At 43.2% G+C, this 6,000-nt stretch overlaps 1 protein-coding gene across 1 annotated transcript in view; it reads left to right on the top strand.

Moving 5' to 3' along the window:
• Positions 1 to 2,977: 2,977 nt before the first annotated feature.
• Positions 2,978 to 6,000, top strand: part of ADGRF5 (adhesion G protein-coupled receptor F5) — a 41,359-nt gene continuing 38,336 nt past the window's right edge. Inside the window, exon 1 of the mRNA XM_066547143.1 lies at positions 2,978 to 3,056. The gene's annotated coding sequence lies outside the window, so the exon portion shown is untranslated. The remainder of the gene's footprint in view (positions 3,057 to 6,000) is intronic.

Here is a 6,000-nt window from a genome sequence, read left to right as displayed (position 1 = left end):
AATCCAACAATCGCACAAGCACAAAGGCTACCAGTAACAGGCGTTTTCCACTTCCTTGATTGGCTTTCACAGAAGCTCAACGAGTTCTCCATCATTCTCCACAAATCCCTGCTTTGGCCTGGGTCTCTGCACTGGGATTTCCTATCAGCTATGAAGGCCCTTGGCTGCCTATTGTCAATAACTGCTTTTAGCAGATGAAGCTTTACATAACGTCAGACAAAACATGTTGTTAGAACCACAGTGCACTGAGGCAGACAGAGCCCTAATTTAATACTAAAAAAGCTCAGTAAGTCTAAAGGCTGAAAGAGTACGCCCTTTATTGAGGATGTCAGGTAGCTATACCTCTATCTAAGGCAAATAATGAAGAAAAATGAAGGAAAGCAGCCAGCTGTTACACAAATATGTCAAGTATTAGTGAATCACATTGAGGTTTACATGTAAGATTGATTACTGGGATTATGAAAAATATGGACCTTTGCTTTTCAATTAACTTTCTCAGCTTCAGTTTCCCACATTTTCTTTGTGGTTTTTTTTTCCCCTAGAAGATTAAATATCCATTTATCTTTTTTGCCATTCACAACTAGATGGTTACATTACACAGTATTGTAGTGATCATCCTGCTATAATGAAATTCATACAAGTGTGGTAACTAGCCTAAAAAATCCTCATTATAAACCCAAATAACTTCAATCTAAAAGAAACCCATAAAGCTAAGCGATGGTAGTGTACAACCAAAGTACTCTGAGTACCAAAATTTGTTGTTCTGTCACTGCAATGAATTCCTGGTGCTTCAGGAAAAAAGTCATCTTCAGAGACCTTGTTCATGAACATAAATAGTTTCAGTTGACCACTGGCTGCAGGGACACAGTGCAGGGCATGTTGCTCCTTTTGGAGACCATACAGCCTTCAGCACTAGAGTCAATTCTAAATATATTCCTCAAGTCAGATGTATAATGAGACATTTCATTACTTCCTTCCTTCTTGGCACACTACAGCAAAATGAGCCAGGAATAAAGAATTAAACTTTGGTCTCCCCAATATGAGCAAAGTTTAATTCTTTGCCATCTGCCAGGATCACGAGGACAATTGAAATATCCCTTTATTGTCCACGTGCACATTAGAGCATTGCTAGCCATGACATTCCTTGATGACAGGACAAGCTTGTGATGAAGGAAAATACCAGCTTTATCTTCTTTCTAGTGACCCATGGCAATAATGATTTCTATTAGATATAGGTAGTGCAATGCTCCAGATACTGACGTTGCTGTTAAATAGAAGGAAATATGGATCACACCATTAATCAAAAGCACATAAAGATGGGGTGTGTTGCCCAGGCTCCCCCCTATCTCTTTTTCTCCTTTTCTGTTGATAGAAAAAGTGTGTCAGTGAGCATGTGGGTGAGGTGTATTCAACAGTGAAATGTCCAAATGTTTGTTCTTGCTTTTGCAGTATGAACTGGATCAGGTAGAGTAACTTAAAAGTGATCCTGAGTGGAGATATCAGGTTGCTAAAATAAATTCTTGCTGTGTGCAGAAAGAAGGGTGCTATTATATGCAGAATCTGGAGTCCCAGATGCAATTCTCCATCTTAAGACATCCTCAGAAATATGACCCATGCATACCCCAGTCAGACCCTGAAACACAGAGGGGCAAGCTGTTCTCAGCTACTTGTACAGTCAAGAGGTAGAATCTGATACTTCTCATCAGAGATGAGAGATGCCATGGGCCATCTGATGGGTTGATGTTGGCCCATGGGACTGCAGTTCCCTTGCAAGAACAGCAGAGATGGTGCAAAGCCAGGAGAGACAACAGCAAGGAATACAGTGTCCAGGGAAGTGGTGGAGGAACTAAAGACGTGGATGTGGTGCTTAGGGACATGGTTTAGCACTGGGCTTGGCAATGCAGCATTAATGGTTGGTCTCCATGGTCTTAGAGGTCTTGTCCAACCAAAACCCTTTTATGATTCTGTGATTCTAAGGAAGCCATTACAGTGTCCTTTATTTATCAGAATAACCAGGACGAGCTGTGGGGCACCTTCCCCACCTTCCAGGGGTGCAGTCATTTGGCTAATTCTTGAAAAATCCACTCTGAGAGCCCCAGCTGGAGGCAAAAGGACCTGCACAGAGCAGTTTATGGGCCATTCCAGGAAAAGTTGTTCTTCTTGATGCCTGAGCCTGTCCAGATTTCTTCTGCACCTTGACAAGGAGCCCTTGTGGCCCAGCTGCATTGCTGGGTGTTGCTGAACACAAGCTCCATGTGGAATGGCTCTCCATTATTACTTTGCAGAGTACCTCAGCACCTTGGGGAATGAAAGGCACCATAGCTGAAAGTCTGAGGAGCACCTGTAGGCTCCAGATTATTCAGTATAGTGAAAACTGAGGCTCTCAGAACAGCTTACCCTGGGTTTAAAAAAAAAAAGTAATTTCTTTTACTTTCACACCCCTGATGACCAAAAAAGTGTTCTGCTCACCTTGAAATCACACTCCCCAGAAGCTCTGTTAGCACCCCCACCCAAGTGTTCCTTACATCCACTTTCCCCCCAACAGCAGGAAATTGCTTAGAAAATATTTCCAGGTTCCTTCCTGGCCAGAGGTCACCTCTGTGTTTCAAAGCAGCAGGAATCACCATGTTCTCTGACACAACAAACGGAGGAGGAAGACCTGTCCTGCCCTTCCAGCTTTCAAGCTTGTGCTTTTTAGTTGTAACTCCACCCTACACTGGTGGAGAAGGGATCAGTTCCCACTGATCGCAGGAAAGGGAGGTCACGGGGTTTGCTTGATTGAATCACCACAAGCCAAAAGGTTTTTTCTCTGCTCACTGAGAATTGCTCACGGGCTGTTTAATTTGTTCCGAAAAGAAAAGCAAGACAAAAAAAAACAAACCCCAAGCCCAAGAAGCAACAGCACACAGGGAAAAGCAGGTGTGTCTCCAGATCCTGGGAAAACAAAGGGAAAAGGCTGAGGCAGGAGGTGACACGTGGATGGGAAGTTTCCATCTCAGCACAAGAGGACAAGTTTGGAAAAGACTCGGAGGGGACCAGCACATGTTGCGCTGCAGGTATGGATGCTGTGTGTGAAATGTGGCATTGCTTTTATGCTTTGGGGAGGGCAAGGGTGGCTTGAAGGAATTTGATTCTGACAGATTCTGACAGTGTAGTGCAAGCTTTGCATCATCAGTAAACCTGCTGCAGGTTTTTGCCAGGGGGACTGCAATCGTCACAGGTTTCATTTTGTGGTGATTACTTGGCAGTTTTCTGTAGGATGGTTTTGTCTGTTCAGGGTATGAATTAAGCCATCCAAGCTCCTGACAAAGTGCTACTGCCTTCACTTGGCTAGTGAATGCTAATAGAGGTTATGATTGCTTTAGTTTAAGCTGGGGCTGCAGGGGTAAAGAGGGACATGCACGGAAGTGCTGTGCTAATCCTCATTGCATTTATTACCTCCTAAGTTGTGCTGCAGAGTTTCAGAGAAAAAAAGTCAACTGCAATAGCATTTAGAATTTTTTTCTTTTTTTCCACTTTGTTTTGTACTTGCAGTGGCTGGAATTTGCAGTGCAGATGCAAGCACTGTATTTTGTTAGCTGTATAGAATGGGTTTGTTTCTTCTAAGAGCAAACTCCCTTCAGTTTCATATTAGGTGAAACTTGCTGACAGGGGAGAGGAATTTGGAGCACCCAGGGCCACAGTCTGAGGAACTGCTGCATACTGTCTTTGAGCATCACATTTATCTTGTTTCCATTCTTTTCTATCTGTGTTTTCAGCTGCTTAAATGAAAGCAAATTTTATGGTGTTGTGCTGGAGTGCTGCTGCTTCCAGTGTTCAGTGTCAGGGGGGGATACAGAGAAGCTTTCTGATGCTTTTGCCTCCATTGATGTCTATATCCCCAAAAGTTCTGCTCCATTTCCAAACATCTCTGGTGCAGAAGTATCCACTTTGCTTAAATGGTCATGATTCAGGAAAAAAGCAGTGCTGTGATGTGATCCTGTACAACCTTGTTTCTCTCTCCCCATCGTAGGAAAGCAATGCTCACCTATGTGCATGAGGAGCTTTTGGATTTGGGGGAGAGAGGTGTTTTTGTTTAAATGCTGTAACTCACACTTTCAGTGGCAGTTTTACAAGGCAATGGGCTTGTGACAAGAAAGGAAATAACAAAGCAAAGGATGTTGTGAAATTGAAAGCCTGAGGCTCCATTTCTTCTGCTTCTATCACTTGCTGTTGCATGATGAAAATGGTATTTTGCAACCCATAGATTTTCCTCTCAACCAAAAACTTCCTCATCTATTTCTGTCACTTAACCTGTCTAGTGATGTCTGGCAACATTGCAGAATAAAGTGATATTTAAATAAATGTAGAGGCAAATCTTTAGCACCTGGGTAGCAGTGACACTTAACTGAACTCAGTGATGGGTCAGCCAGCTCAGCAGGAACCTGCTGTGACTATTTGGCATCTGTCACTATTTAACTTCCCTAAATTCATCTGAGTTTGCCTCCGGTGATCCAGGTTTAAAAAACAAACACAGAGAACATGCGTAGGCACTGGGAAGATATCTTTGTCCTGATCTTCTTGGTTATTTTTATTTTTTTAACACCTCTTAGGCAGGCTTAATAAAGAAGTTCTCCAACATCTGAATTGGAGACGTGGGAAATTCCTCAAACTAGGCAGAGCTTCCTCTCATTGTTATAACACAAAAGACCAGTGCAGCCTTTACTAGAGTTCCTTTTTTTAACCCATTCATCTTGACCAAGAAACCTACCTGCTGCTGCTACTGCTCGGGGCTGTGATTCAGAGTTTCCCAGAAGACAGCAGATAAGCATGGAAGTGAATTTCATCATCCACAAAGACAGCATTATTCTGGGGTTTTATTGCACTTGAAACTGAAATAGTTTGCTGCTAGAATTAATCTCAGCCTTGAGCAAGAATCATGGCTTTTCAAGATCAAGTGGGATGAATCTACAGTAAAACCAAACTCCTTGCAGAAAACCATTTCCAGTTTTCCATGAAAGAGTTTCTCAGGACCATGATCTTCAAAAGGGGTTCAATTGACATTCATGAGCAGATCCACTCCAATTGCATGTTTATACAGAGTTTATTTCTCAAATGATCCTGATCCTGTGGCTCAGCCTGCCTGGGGGCAGTTACCGCCCATGGGTTAATCTGATCCTGCACCTGCCCTGCTGGTAAGGAGCAGCAGCAGCTCTACCCCTTATCTATGCTGGGCAGCATCCTGAGGGGACTGAGCCAGCACTGGGTGAGGGCAGGAACTGTGGGGCCGTGATAGTGGCCCTGAACTGGTTGTATTAAGAATGTGGACGAGATGGAATGCACAAAGTGGGTGTGCAGGAACAGGTAAAATGAGAAAGAGATAGCAAAAGATTTGCAATGGCTTGTTTCTCTCTGATGGACGAATGTTTGATTCCTTGTTTGTTCAGCTGGGTTTTTTTTTAGAAAATACTAGCTCCTGCAGAGCAGATAATTCCCTGTAGCAGGTTGTCTAGTAATTACACTGCTATATTTGCATGTTATAATGCTGCACCAGTGGACTTTGTTAAGGAGTTTTTGACTACATTTGCAGCCTATTCCAAGTGCTTATCTGCTGTTGATGGTGGCTGGAAGAAGTTTCCCTTTCACAGCCATCCCATGACATGACATGGATGTTGTAGCCTTAATCCACCATGTCTACACACAGTTTATATCTTTTCTACAAACTTCAGTTTATTCCTGTGGAAGCCTGCAATGAATTCTGCCCCAAAACCCTCCCCTCTCCATCATAATTCCCATCTGAGCAATCCAAACAAGATGGGTGTGATGGGATTGAATTAACTTTCCTCATAAGGTGCTTTGTTTGGATTTGTGGCTGAAACAGTGTTGACACCATACCAATGTTTTGGCTATGGCTGAGCAGTGCTTGCGGAGTGTCAAGGCTTTCCCTTTCTTCCCACTGACTCTGTAGTGAGTGGGATGAGGGTTGGGAGGGATTAAAACAGGGAAAGCTGACTTGAATTC

Source organism: Molothrus aeneus, chromosome 3 (assembly GCF_037042795.1).
Source record: "Molothrus aeneus isolate 106 chromosome 3, BPBGC_Maene_1.0, whole genome shotgun sequence".
Lineage (NCBI taxonomy): Eukaryota > Metazoa > Chordata > Aves > Passeriformes > Icteridae > Molothrus > Molothrus aeneus.
Note: the sequence above shows the minus strand (reverse complement) of the source record. Positions and strands in the feature narration are given on the sequence as shown.